The sequence below is a fragment of the Puma concolor genome, chromosome D4 (assembly GCF_028749965.1).
Source record: "Puma concolor isolate L17-30 chromosome D4, mPumCon1.1.hap2, whole genome shotgun sequence".
Lineage (NCBI taxonomy): Eukaryota > Metazoa > Chordata > Mammalia > Carnivora > Felidae > Puma > Puma concolor.
The window spans coordinates 16,846,328-16,859,666 of record NC_141679.1 but is presented as its reverse complement, the minus strand read 5'-3'; the positions used below and the strand labels follow the sequence as shown (position 1 = coordinate 16,859,666).

General features: G+C 41.5%; 1 protein-coding gene across 4 annotated transcripts in view; it reads left to right on the top strand.

Annotated features, from left to right (window-relative positions):
- TRPM6 (transient receptor potential cation channel subfamily M member 6) overlaps positions 1-13,339 on the top strand; it is a 205,034-nt gene that overhangs the window by 152,804 nt on the left and 38,891 nt on the right. The gene's annotated exons all lie outside the window — the stretch shown is intronic.

Sequence of the window (13,339 nt, the reverse complement as noted above, 5' to 3'; positions counted from 1 at the left end):
AAATGTTAAAAAAAAAATTAAAAAAAAAAAAAAAAGAAAGGCTCTAAAAAGCTATGAATGTGATTTCTTTTTAAATACATCTTAACAGGGGCACCTGGTTGGCTCAGTCGGTTGAGCCTCCGACTTCGGCTCAGGTCATGATCTCACAGTGTGTGAGTTTGAGTCCCGTGTCGGGCTTTGTGCTGACCTCTTGCTCAGAGCCTAGAGCCTGCTTCAGATTCTGTGTCTCCTTCTCTCTCTGCCCTTGCCCCGCTCACACTTTGTCTCACTCTGTTTCTCAAAAATAAATAAATGTAAAAAAAATTTTTTTAAAAATACATCTTAACAGAAGACCATGGGGGAGGGGGAGAACAAAAAAGTTAGAAAGGGAGGGAGCCAAACCATAAGAGATTGTTAAAAACTGAGAACAAACTGAGGGTCGATGGGGGGGTGGGTGGGAGGGGAAAGTGGGTGATGGGCATTGAGGAGGGCACCTGTTGGGATGAGCACTGGGTGTTGGAAACCAATCTGACAATAAATTTCATATAAAAAAATACATCTTTTCTTTTAAACCTTCAAAGGGGAATAAATAGATAAGATGACCTCACTGCCCTAGGCTATGAATGAGGACAAGGTCATGGAGAGTCCCTTACTTTATACTATAAACTAAGGAAGGATTTTTAGGTGGTTGGATATGGGCAGTTTTACTTTCTAGGCAGATTCCCTCAGTTACAGTGTGGATTTAAGGTGTCAGAATTGGAAATATGGAGGCCATTTGAGAGACTGATGCAGCAGGAGGATGAGTCCCAAGGGCTAGCCAAAGTAGCCATGATGGGGTTGAAAGGAGGTGTCTTAGTCTGTTCAGACTGTATAGTGAAGTACTATAGGCTGGGTGGCTTGTAAGCCGCAGAAAGTTACTGCTTACAGTTCTGGAGGCTGTCCAAGATCGGCGTGCCAGCACGGTATGGGTGACAGTCCCCTTCTGGGTTGTAGACTCCATGTTGTATCCTCACATGGTGGCGGGGGTGAGGGAGCTCTGTGGGTTCTCTTTTATAAAGCCACGAATTCCATTCATGAGGGTTCCACCTTCCTGACCTAATCACCTCCCAAAGGCCCTACCTACTAATATCACTTTGGGGGTTAGAATGTCAACCTGAATCTCAGGGACACACAAACATTCAGACTGTAGCAGGAGGGATGAACGAAGACACATTTAGAAAGGGCAGTTGATGAGGGGAGTTAGGGATTGGACATGCAGCCGAGGGAGAGGGTGGAGTCGAGGATGACTCTCAGATCTGTAGCGGGGGTAATTAGGTGAAAGGTGGCACCACCATGATTGAAAAAAAAAATGTGCAAAAGACACGGGGAGGGGGCAAGTGATGAGTTTTAGCTTTGTTGAGTTTTAGCTTTAGCTTTGTCAAGTTTCAGTTTTGTGGATTCTTATGGCACATTTAACCAGAGATTTCTGGGAGGTTTTAGATGTGAGGGTAGGAAGTCTTAGGGTAAAGATTGAACTGGACAGGGAGATTTGGGAGTCACCTGCCCCTCGTGAGAAAATAAAACCATGACCGAGGAAGTGAGTATGCCCAGGAAGCAAGAAAAGTAAGGAAACTCAGGGGGGTGAGGGTGGTTCCACGAGGGGGGTCCTGACAGCTGTATAATGGACCAAGGAATAGGAGCTCATGGAGAAAACGAGCCAGAATCTATCAGAGGAGAATAGGGACAACTAGGAAATGGTAGTGTTGTGAGCCAAATGAATATGGCGTGAAAACCTGAGAAGCTGACACTTATGAACAAGTAATTCAATGATGGTGGTGGTGGTGGTGGTGGTGGTGGTAAGCCTAACACCATTAGTCATCATGTACCATTATATGCTTCTTGGTTGTTTCCCTTGAGATTTGCGTAGAGAAGGATTAGAAGCTAGATGGGTATGTGGCTTCTGAAAACTATTCCAGAGGCTTCCATGGGCTCTAGAATTCGATTATGGAGGCCCGGTTTTTCAGAACACCATCCACCGATTTTCCCTGTTGACAGAGCTGCCTCACCAGCCCTCGTTTACCTGGCTGGCCTTGTTGAGGTAGCCCCTGGGGAGCTTGCCACAGAGGTATGGGAGGGAGGGAAGAATTCTTTCCCAAGGTAGCCGAGCCAATAGTTTGAAGAGGGAAGGAAATGAGATTAGGAGGGGATTTGCATGGGCCCTTACCCGTAAAGAAGAGATCACCTATCTATCTACTTTCAGTGAGTTGTGATGCTAGAGTTGTGAATTCAGTGAGTTGTGATACTAGAAAAAGAGAAGTATTAAGGGCTGTTTTATGTCTTCCTTTACTGGAAAACTGGTTATTTTTGACCCTAGTGCTATAAACCAGCACTTCCCTCTCTCTGTTCTATGGGGTACTAGTTAATTGGGTATTTTTCCATATTAAGCATGTTATATTTGGGAAGTACTACATTTTATTTTGTTTTTTTTTTTTTAAGTTTTTGTTTAGATTTTGTTTAAAGTTAACATATAAGGTAATACCGGTTTCAGGAGTAGAAATCCGTGATCCATCACTTACGTATAATACCCAGTGCACATCACAAGTGCCCTCCTTTAATGTCTGTCACCCATTTAGCCTATCCCCTGCCCACCTCCCTTCCAGTAACCCTCAGTAGTTCTCTACAGTTAAAAGTCTCTTATGGTGTGCCTTCCTTTTTTTCTATGTTCATCTGCTTTGATTCTTAAATTTCACATATGAGTCAAATCGTATGGTATTTATCTTTCTCTGATTTATTTGCCATCCACATCATGGCAAATGGCAAAATTTCATTCTTTTTGATGGCTGAGTAATATTTCATTGTATATATATTCCACGTCTTCATTATCTATCATCGTTTGATGCACATTTGGGCTCCTTCCATAGTTTGGCTATTGTTGATAATGCTGCTGTAAACATCGGGGCACAGCCCCTTCAAATCAGTATTTTTGTATCCTTAGGGTGAATACCTAGTAGTGCAATTGCTGGGTCGTAGGGTAGTTCTATTTTTAACTTTTTGAGGAACATTCATACTATTTTTCAGAGTGGCTGCACCAGTTTGCATTCCCACCAACAGTGTTCGAGGGTTCCATTTCTCCACATCCTTGCCAACATCTGTTATTTCCTGTGTTGTTAACTTTAGCAATTCTGGCAGGTGTGAGGTGGTAGCTCATTGTAGTTTTGACTTGTATTTCCCTGATGATGAGTGATGTTGAGCATCTTTTCATGTGTCTGTTAGCCATCTGGATGTCTTCGTTAGAAAAATGTCTATTCATGTCTTCTGGCCATTTCTTAATTGGATTATTTGCTTTTTGGGTGTTAAGTTTGATAAGTTCTTTGTAGATTTTTGGATATTAACCCTTTGTCAGAGATATCATTTGCAAATATCTTCTCCATTCTGTAGGTTGCCTTTTAATTTTATTGATTGTTTCCTTCGCTGTGCAGAAGCCTTTTATCTTGAAGTCCCAATAGTTTGTTTTTGCTTTTGCTTCCATTACCTCAGGAGATGTGTCTAATAAGAAGTTGATACGGTTGATGTCAAAGAGGTTGCTGTCTGTTTTCTCCTCTAGGATTTTGATGGTTTCCTGTCTCACATTTACATCTTTCATCCATTTTGAATTCATTTTTGTGTGTGGTGTAAGAAAGTGGTCCAATTTCATTCTTCTGCTTGTTGCCCCAGTCTTCCTGGTGCCATTCGTTGAAGAGACTCTCTTTTTTTCCTTTGGATAGTCTTTCCTGCTTTGTCAAAGATTAGATGACTTTATAGCTGTGAGTCCATTCTGGGTTTTCTATTCTGTTCCATTGATCTATGTGTCTGTTGTGCCAGTGCCATCCTGTCTTGATCACTACAGCTTTGTAATGTAGCTTGAAATCTGGAATTATGATGCCTCCAGCTTGGCTTTCTTTTTCAGGATTGCTTTGACTATTCAGGGTCTTCTGTGGTTCCATACAAATTTTAGGATTGTATGCTTTAGCTCTGTGAGAAATGCCAGTGATGTTTGATAGGAATTGTATTAAATGTGTAGATTGCTTTGGGTAGTATAGACATTTTAGCTATGTTTGTTCTTCCAATCTATGAGCATGGAACATTTTTCCAGTTGTTTGTGTGTTCTTCAGCTTCTTTCATAAGTATTGTATGGTTTTCAGAGTACAGATCTTTTACCCCTGTGGTTAGGTTTATTCCTAGATATCTTATGATTTTTGGTGTAATTGTAAATGGGATCCATTCCTTGATTTTTCTTTCTGTTGCTTCATTATTGGTGTATAGAAATGCAACAGACTTCTGTATGTTGATTTCATATCCTGTGTGTCTGCTGAAGTCATGTATCAGTTCTAGTGGGTTTTTTTTGGTGGAGTCTTTCAGGTGTCTACATAGAGTATCATGTCATCTGTGAAGAGTGAGAGTTTGACTTCTTCCTTGCCAATTTAGGTGCCTTTTATTTCTTTTTGTTGTCTGATTGCTGAAGTTAGGACTTCCACTACTGTGTTAAATAACAATGGTGACAGTGGACATCCCTGTCTTGTTCCTGACCATAGAGGAAAAGATCTTGGTTTTTCCCCATTGAGGATATTATTAGCTGTGGGTGTTTGTATATGCCCTTTATGATGCTGAGGTATGTTGCCTCTATCCCTACTTTGCTGAGGGTTTTTTATCAAGAATGGATGCTGTATTTTGTCAAATGCTTTTTCTGCATCTATTTACAGAATATTAATGTGGTGTATCCTGTTGACTGACTTATGAATGTTGAACCACCCTTGTGGTCCAGGAATAAATGCCACTTAATTGCGGTGAATAATTCTTTTAATGTACTGTTGGATTCAATTTGCTAGTGTCTTCTTGAGAATCTTCACTTCTTTGTTCTGTAATTCTCCTATTTTAGTGGGAACTTTGTCTGGTTTTGGAATCTACGTAATGCTGGCCTCATAGAATGATTTTGGAAGTTTTACTTCTATTTCTATTTTTTGGAACAATTTGAGAAGAATAGGTATTAACTGTTCTTCAAATGTTTGGTAGAATTCCTCCGGGAAGCCATGTGGCCTTGGACTTTTGTTTGTTGGGAGATTTTTGATTGTTGATTCAATTTCTTTGCTGGTTTTGGGTCTGTTCAAATGTTCTATTTTTTCCTGTTTCAGTTTTGATAGTTTATATATTTCTAGGAATTTAGATTGCCCGATTTGTTGGTTCATAGTATTCTCCTATAACTCTTTGTATTTCTGTGGTATTGGTTGTGATCTCTCCTCTTTCATTCGTGATTTTGTTTATTTGGGTCCTTTCTCTTTTCTTGTGATAAATCTTGCTAGGGGTTTATCAATTTTATTAATTCCTTCAAAGAACCACCAGCTCCTAGTTTTATCTGTCTGTTCTACTGGTTATTTTGTGTGTTTCTATATAATTTATTTCTGCTCAAATATTTATATTTTCCTTCTTCTGGTGGCTTTAGACTTTGCTATTCCTTTTCTGGCTCCTTTACGTGTAAGGTTATGTTGAGTATTAAAATTTAAGACTTTTCTTTATTCTTGAGGAGGACCTGTATTGCTATATAATTCCCTCTTATGACCATTTTTGCTGCATCCCAAAGGATTTGGACTGTTGTGTTTTCATTTTTGTTTGCTTCCATGTATTTTTTTTTTTTTTATTTCTTCTTTACTTTCCTGGTTAACCCATTCATTCTTTAGTAGGATGTTCTTTAACTTCCATGTATTTTTGGTCTTTCCAAATTTTTTCTTGTGGTTCATGTTAAGTTTCATAGCATTGTGGTCTGAAAATATGCAAGGCATGATTTCAGTCTTTTTGTACTTGTTGAAGCCTTATTTGTGAGTCAGTATGTGATATATTCTGGAGAATGTTCCATGGACACTTGGAACAAATGTATATTCTGTTGCTTTAGGAGGAAATGTTCTGAATATATCTGTTAAGTCCATCTGGTCCAGTGTGTCATTCAAAGCCATTGTTTCCTAGTTGATTTTCTGCTAGATGATCTGTCCATTACTGTAAGTGGGATGTTAAAGTCCCTAATTTTCCCTTAAGTCCCAAATTTTCCTACCAAGTTTCTGTGGTGAGATCTGCTGCAAGCCTGATTTGTCTTCCCTTGTAGGTTAGGGACTTACTTCTTTTCCCTTGCTGCTCTCAGGATTCTTTCCTTATCTCTGTATTTTACAAATTTTCTTGTATTATTATCAATGAGTTTCTTTATGTTTGTTACTAATTGATTTATGTATTTGGGTTCTTCCAAGTTGGGGCATAAATATTTACAATGGTTAGATCTTCTTGTTGGATAGACCCCTTTATTATGATATAGTGTCCTTCCATATCTTTTGTCCAGTCTTTGGTTTAAAATCTAGTTCATTGGATAGAAGTATCACTACTCTAGTTTTCTTTTGACGTCGATTAGCGTGATAAATTGGTTCTCCATCCCCTCACTTTTAATCTGCAGGTGCCTTTAGGTCTAAAATGAGTCTTTTGTAGGCACTTTTTTTTTTTTAATCCATTCTGATACTCTGTCTCTTTTGATTGGAGTGCTTAGCGCATTTACATTCAGAGTGATTATTAATAGATATGAATTTGGTGCCGTTGTATTACCTGTAAAATCGGGGTGTTTCTGGAGATGTTCTCTGTTCCTTTCTAGTCTTTGTTGTTTTTTGTCTTTCTTTCCCACTCAGAGTCCTCTTTAATATTTCTTTGAAGTTTATTTTTTTTATATTGAGAGAGAGAGAGAAGGCATGAGCAGGGTAGGGGCAGGGAAAGAGGCACAGAGAGAATCCCAAGCAGGCTCCATGCAGTCAGTGTAGAGCCCGGCATGGGGCTCGTTCTCACGAATCATGAGATCATGACCTGAGCTGAGATCAAGAGTTGGAGGTTTAACCAACAGTCATCCTGGCATCCCCTCCCCACCCCCCGCTTTTATTTCTTGCAGGGCTGGTTTAGTAGTCACAAACTTTTTGTTTTTCTGAGAAACTCTTTCTTTTTTTTTTTTTTTCAACGTTTATTTATTTTTGGGACAGAGAGAGACAGAGCATGAATGGGGGAGGGGCAGAGAGAGAGGGAGACACAGAATCGGAAACAGGCTCCAGGCTCTGAGCCATCAGCCCAGAGCCTGACGCGGGGCTCGAACTCACGGACCGCGAGATCGTGACCTGGCTGAAGTCGGACGCTTAACCGACTGCACCACCGAGGTGCCCCTCTGAGAAACTCTTTTTATGTCTCCTTCTATTCTGAATGACAGCCTTGCTGGATAAAGTATTCTTGGCTGTATATTTTTCCATTCAGCACATTGACTGTATCTTGCCACTGCGTTCTAGCCTACCAAGTTTCTGTGGTGAGATCTGCTACAAGCCTGGTTTGTCTTCCCTTGTAGGTTAGGGACTTCTTTTCCTTTGCTGCTTTCAGGATTCTTTCCTTATCTCTGTATTTTACAAATTTTCCTGTGAAATATCGTGGTGTTGGCCTGCTTTTGTTGATTTTGATGGGAGTTCTTTTTGCCTCCTAGATTTGGATGTCTGTTTCCTTCCCCGATTAGGGAAGTTTTCAGCTATAATTTGCTCAAATGAACCTTCTGGCCCTTTTTCCCTCTCTTTTTCTGGCACTGCTATGATACAAATGCGATTATGCTTAATGGAGTCACTGAGTTCCCTAAATCTACATTTGTGATTCAGTATTGTTTTTTCCCTTTTCTTTTCAGGTTCATTACTTTCCATAATTGTGTCTTCTCTATCATGTATTCGTTCCTCTGCTTCTTCCATTCTTATGGTCAGTACATCCAGTCAGTCTGACTAGTGTTTAGGTCTTTTATCTCTGTGGTAAGGGACTCCCTGGTGTTCTCCATGCTTTTCTCAAGGCTGGCTAGTATCCTTATGATTGTTGTTTTAAATTCTGGCTCAGGCATATTCCTTATATCTGTTGTGATTAGATCCCTGGCCATGACCTCTTCTTGTTCTTTCTTTTGGGATGAATTCCTCCATCTTGGCATTTTTGTCTAGGCCTCTGTCTTCTGTGTGTTAGGAAAGCCTGTTATGTTTCCTGCTCCTGAAAATAATGGCTATATTAAGGAGAGGTCATGTACTGCCCAGGGCCTGGGGCATTAGGAAGTGTTTTTGGTGTATGCGGTGTGCACTCTGCTGTTGTGTTTTGGCTGCTCTTTCCCTCAGGTCAGTCTTCTGCAGAGTTTCTTCTTGTCTGCAGTAGGAAATATTACCACCTTGTCCATTGTGCTCCAGGTTTTAACTAGGTGTGTTTTGGTCTCCTTGTTAAAAGAAGCTAGATCCTATTTCCCCTGTTGCTGAAACTTTGCAGCACTTTCTGGCAAGTAGACTTGGTGCATGTGGGAGGTTTGTGCTGGTCTTCTGGGGGAGGGGCCCGCTGCCGCTCTGCCTCTCGGGCACACTTGCCCTAGCTCGGCAGCACCTGCAGAGTGCAGGGGGCGGGGCTTCACGTAAGCAAGGCTCAAGCCTCCACCGTGGGTTTTGCGTCTCCGAAGTCTGTCCACGCTGATGGGAGGAGTGAACAGTGGCATCAGCCTGCTTTCACCCCAGAGGGGAATTTGTGCCTGCTGCTGTTCAGGAATCCCTCCCAGAAGACTTAACCATCTCCCCTCTTTTATCCCAGGCTTCTGTCAGATCCCTGCCTTCACCCTGTGTCCGAGCCCATCTGCCCATGTGGCAGCACAGTGCTCCTGTGTATAATTCTGGCTTGCTGCTTGGGTTTCAGAAATCCAACTGTTAGAGACCCGGCACGGCAGGGACCCACCTTGATAATGGCGGGGGGGGGGGGGTGGTGGCTCTTGCTGCGCCCTGGCAGGTGCCGGTTTGTCCCAGAAGGGCAGTTCCTTGAACATGCAGGGGCTTGGGGTCTGTGGCTGGGGGGGGGGGGGGGGGGCGGCGGGGGCGGGGGGGTGGCTCTTGCTGCGCCCTGGCAGGTGCCGGTTTGTCCCAGAAGGGCAGTTCCTTGAACATGCAGGGGCTTGGGGTCTGTGGTAAAGTGCAGCAAAAAGGCGGCATCTGGGTCAGGCAGGCATCTCTGCTCATATGCCGATGAGCAGGGCGGCTCAGTGGTGCCTCCTGGCTCTTTCGTTCCCAGAGAGGCAGTTCTGCCTCTCCCAAATGCACTCGACGAAGGGGGACTTTCTCTCCCAGGGTGACCCAGGGGATACTCAGAAACCACTGTCTGCTTCGGGCCTCTGCCCTCCTCCACAGGAGCACCTCTGTGCCCGCCAGGCTCCACCCTGACTTCTCAAACTTCAGACTGAGCTCCGCTGCCTTGTAAAAACTTGTGATAGTCAGCCTCTCTTGCTTTCCCCATCAGTGGTTATGGGGACGTGTTTTTCTGGTGCAATGCCCTGTGTTCTAGTCTCTTTCTCTCTCTATCTCCTGTCCCTGAATGCAACTCCCTTCCCTCTGCAGCACTGGCAATTCTTTTCTCCCCCAAATCGTGTCTCTGTACCTCCTGCCTTCCATGATGTGGCCTCTTTTGCTCCTCAGATAGATTTCCTGGGTGTTCAGAATGATTTGATATTTAGCTAGCTGTATTTGAGGGACAAGGCAAGCAGAGGGTCCTTCCTACGACTCCACCATCTTTCCAGGAAGGGCTGCATTTTAAAACAAGTCACATGGTGACTCAGCAGAGTTATCACTTAAGCAGGTCCTGTCATTATTTTGCTGTGAAACCTTACTGAGGAACATTTGTGAATACCTCCCAGCGTGGGAAACTTTGGTGTAATTTGTTTAACCCTTCCTAGGCCTCAAAGGCCCCCGTGAGAACTTTGTCTAGATCCCCGATGAGTTGCCCAGAGGTGCCAGAGTGCAGGGGTTAATGCCACTGGATGTGGAGTCAGACCGTCTGGGTTTGAAGCCTCCCTCTATCCCCAACCATTTGACCGGCTCAACCTCTTTTATGAAAAGGATAAAAGTAATGCCTACATTATAGGGTTGTTATGCAGATTAAATAAAATAATTATGTAGAGTCTTTGTAAAGTGCCTGGCACATAGTGAGCACTCGGTGACTATTATGATTATCATGATGGTTATAATTATACTTCTTATAACCTTATTTTATTAAAACATCTTGTTCAAAGACCCACAGTTAAACAATAACCATACTGGCCTTCCCTTGGGGAAGGAAAAAAACAAAAAGTTAGAGAGGGAGAGAGCCAAACCATAAGAGACTTTTAAAAACTGAGAATAAACTGACGGTTGATGGGGGGTGGGAGGCAGGGGAGGGTGGGTGATGGGCACTGAGGAGGGCACCTGTTGCGATGAGCACTGGGTGTTGTATGGGAAAAAATTTGGCAATAAATTTTATATTAAAAAAAAAAACCTTGCACAGGGGAAACGAAACTTATAAGAATTTATGTTACATGTAAGAACGACTGAAAGTTTAGATTAAATTAATGCAGTTGGTGGCTGAGGAATATAATCAAAATATGTTTCACAGGACATAATGCTTTGAAATAAACAGTGCCCATAAAAGCAAGAGGACCCGACGTGAGGGTGACCAGGTTATTTGTCTAACAGGTCTCTATTGTAGCGTGTTACCTGTTGCTGTGAATAGTTGCTGGCTTCTATTGTATCCATTCGATGGGACTGCTGCTAATGGAACTTAATGAGCCTCCATTACTGCTGTTCAGACTGTACTGTTTTTGAATTAGATGAAACAGTGCACTAGATGGAGAGGCTCTAATTAAGCATATTTGGAAAGGGATATACATATATTTTGTGCTCTTTCCGTCATCATCCCTGCCAATTCTAGTTTTGCAGGCTCCAGAGGGTCAGGAAGCATTTATTAAGCCTCTATTGAGTTACAGAAGTTGAATTCTATAGCAGAAGTAAGAAAGAGAGGGGTCCACCCACATATAATAAACACAGAAAATACCACCCTCTTCATTGTTTAATTCCTATCTGCCAAGCTCCCAGAAAGAAGTGGAGGATGTCTTGATCCATATGACTTGAGGCATATTCTAGATAGGGAAAGTCTCACACTATTTTGGCAAGTGCTTGTTGCACCTGAATGCTAAATTCTCCATAGTATAATCACTGCTTCTTCCAGTCCCCACATAAGACTGAGGATCATTTTTTTTAAATTTTATTTATTTATTTTGAGAAGGAGAGAGAGAAAGATGCAGGGGGAGAGAAAGAGAGAGAGAGAGAGAGAGAGAGAGAGAGAGAGAGAGAGAGAGAGAATCCCAGGCAGGCTCTGTGCTGATAGCAGGTGCAGGGATTGATCTCATGAATCATGAGATCATGACCTGAGCTGAGATCAGGAGTCAGATGCTTAACTGGCTGAGCCACCCAGGTGTCCCTCCTGGGGATCATTTTTAATTCATGCATATGGTCATGTCAGCCATGAAATTGGATAAGATTCCCTCCCTTGCTGGTTTTTTTTTTTTCTTTAACTTTATTGATTGATTGAGATTGAGAGAGAGAGAGAGATTGATTATGCGTCAGGGAAAGGCAGAGGGAGAGAGAGAATCTTAAGCAGGCTCCATGCCCAGTATGGAGGCTGACACGGGACTTGATCTCATGACCATGAGATCATGACCTAAGCCAATATCAGGGGTCAGACACTTAGCCAACTGAGCCACTCAGGCACCACTATTTTATTTCTGTTTATCAAAGATTTTCATTATAGAGAATTTGCTCAGAATATTCGCTTATCCAAATAAAAGAATAAAACAGGGAAAGAAAAGAAAGAAAATATGTCATAAGCCAGAGCCCACTCTGAAAATGTTCTTTTTTCCATTTTGTCATATATGTATGTGTGTATGTATGTGTATATATACTTTTTTTTTTTTTTTTTAGTTAAAATTATACAAGTTTGGGGGCACCTGGGTGGCTCAGTCAGTTAAGTGACCGACTTCGGCTCAGGTCATGATCTTGCAATTTGAGGGAGCCTCACATCGGGCTCTGTGCTGACAGCTCAGAGGCTGGAGCCTGCTTCGGATTCTGGGTCTCCCTCTCTCTCTGCCCCTTCCCCACTCACGCTCTGTCTCTCAAAAACAAAGAAACTTAAAATAAATAAATAAATAAATAAATAAATAAATAAATAAATAAGTAAGCCAAAGGAAATTACTATTAACAATGTAAACATGATTTTAACAGCTGCATGATATTCTGTCTCATAATGTAAAGAATATCTCTATCACCTTTAGCACAGTGAAATTATAGCCTCTTTATGTACATTGCCTAATTGGCCCAGTGTGGCATCCTTGTCCCCATAGAGTTATTTTAATCATTTGCGAGGCTAAAAAAATGTTGTTACAGTGTAGATGAGCTCATCGTTGTTTTCATTTCCATTTCTCTGCATACCTAATGAGTGTGAATATTTTACCATATTTCCTTATCTTTTATATTTTGTCTTTTGTGAATTGTCTGTTCACATCCTTTGGATTCTTCTTAATTTTTTCTCCATAACAATTCATAAAAGTTTTGATTTATCGAAGGATACAAACACCTCATCATATTTGTTAGAATAATCTCCAACTTACCATTTATTTTAAAGTGTTATATTTTTATGTGTAGGAGTTTATTTTTTGTAACCAAGTCTGATACATTTTGTAATTTATTGTATGTATTGTTAAGCTTAGAAAGATGTAAGTAGTTTCCTAAGCTGCCATAATGAAGTACCAAAAATTGGGTGTCTTATAACAGCAGAAATTTGTTGTCTCACCATTCTGGAGGTTACAAGTCCAAAATCAAGAAGTTGGTAGGGGTAGGGCCATGCTTGCTCTGATGCCTCTAGCAGAGAATCCTTCCTTGCCTCTTCTAGCTTCTGGTGTTTACTGTCAATCCTTGGTATTCCTGGGCTTGTAGATGCATTACTGAAGTCCTAGGGTGGCTTTCTCCCTGTGTATATTCACATCATCTTCTCACTGTGTCCAGATTTCCCTTTTATACAGACACCAGCCATAGTGGCTTAGGGCCTACCGTAATGACTTCAATTCAACTTGATTATCTCTGTAAAGACCATGTTTCCAAATAAAGTCCCAATCTACAAGTTACTGGGACATTAGGACATCAACATATCTCTTTCTGGGAGCACAGAGTAAAACCCATCCCCATTTGGAGGTATTTATAAATATACAGATAATACTAACCAACATTTCCTTCATTCGTTCTGTCTCTAAGTCAATTAATACATTTAATTAGATTCGATTTGCCTTTTGACTCTTCCAGCTGAAAATGTCTTGTGCTGCTTTTACATGAATCCACGGTTAAACATCATAATGTTGGGTTAAAGTTTTCAAAATAATTTTAAAAATTTGGCTGAGGCTTTCTCTGAATGTAGGTCTCTTAGAATGGGTTTTGCTTGCAGCTTGGGAAGCCTATTTGAACTGTAGACTTGGATTTTTATTGTT